The sequence below is a fragment of the Pteropus vampyrus genome, unplaced genomic scaffold (assembly GCF_000151845.1).
Source record: "Pteropus vampyrus isolate Shadow unplaced genomic scaffold, Pvam_2.0 Scaffold427, whole genome shotgun sequence".
Classification (NCBI taxonomy): Eukaryota; Metazoa; Chordata; class Mammalia; order Chiroptera; family Pteropodidae; genus Pteropus; species Pteropus vampyrus.
This window is the reverse complement of record NW_011889208.1, coordinates 166,185-167,731: the sequence shown is the minus strand read 5'-3', so window position 1 is coordinate 167,731 and position 1,547 is coordinate 166,185.

The window sequence follows — 1,547 nt, the reverse complement described above, 5'->3', positions numbered from 1 at the left end:
TTCACTATTAGGTTTGTATTTCGCATCCGCTGGATTTTATTTTGGGGCGTGATGTTACTTCTCCAAATGGCCATCCGGTTTCATGACGTCTTTCATTAAATATTCCTTGTCCTCTGCGATTTAGGAGGTTCCATGGTGGTGAACAGGTGGTGAACTCGAAGATGGTCCTCCACATCTTGATATGATCCTTCCCCCTTGGTGTTGGCGGCAAGGGGGCGGGGGGGTTGCAGCAGAACGTGACGAGAGTGACAGCATGTCGTTCCTGTGACTTTGTCGCACAGTATGGCAGAGATGATGGGATGCCCCCTCACGATTAAGCCACACCGCTTGAGACGCAATGCCACGAGCAGCGATGTGGGCTCATGGTCAGCCTGCCTCCCTTGCTGGCTCTGGAGAAGCAAGCTGCCATGAAACGGGCACCCACGTCTGAGAAGGCCATGTGACAAGGGCTGCAGGTGGCCTCCAGGAGCTGAGAGCAGCCTTTGGCAAGGACCTGAAGCCCTCAGTCCCTGGACACAGGAAATGAATTCCGCCCGCCACCGGCAGGAGGTAAGAAGAGATATGTGTTAAATTATTTCAAATATTATTTTACTCTCTATCTGAACATAATTTATTAGCACGATAAAATATTAATTAAGCATTTAAAAAATTAAGAAGGAGTATCACATATTTTGGAATAACATTTCAACGTCTATGGCAGTATCTGATAAGTTTCCATTTTAGATTATTATAGTGAAATATATTCATACATTTTCTAATATTGAACTTTCCTTAAATTCTTAGAATTTTTTCTCCTTCACCATGCATACTTTTTAGAATGTGCTATAGGCTTTCTCCTGTTGATATTTTGTAGAGAATTTTTATATTTATAAGTGAGATTGAACTGTATTGTTCTTTTGGTGCAATATTTGACAGGTTTGGACTATATTATAGATCGATATGATTTTCCTTCTTTATTCTCTCAAACAATAAAAAAAGAGCATTGGGATCTTCTTATTGTTAGAGGTTTGATAGAATTTTCTTGATAAATCATTTAGACTTGATGGTGCCTTTTTTTTTTTTTTTTTAAGTAGAGGAGGCCACGTTTTGGAAACTCTCTATTTCATGTATAAAAATTAGTCTGTTAAGCTTTCTATCTCTATTGGGATTAATTTTAATAAATTATAAATGTTCTAAAAATTATTGATTTCAATTAGTTTTTGATTTTATCATATTGAGCAAAGTAGTCTCATAATTATTAAAATTTCCTGTGTTTTGATGTATATTTCCCTCTGGTTGTATATTATTTTGAGGATTTTGCTTTTTACTTCTTTATCTTGACTGAGATGTATAGAGATAATTATTCTACTGATTTTTGAAAGTCACTTATTAAAATGGATTTCTAAATTGTTTTTCTGTTATCTAATTCATTATTTTCTGTTTCTTCTTTCTTCTGATTTACATCTTTTTTTTCCTTTGTTCCTTGCACCTAACTTTTCTCATTGTGGTTTAATTCATTTATTTTCATTTTTCTTCTCTGATCGATGAGACTATTATTTTTCACTTAT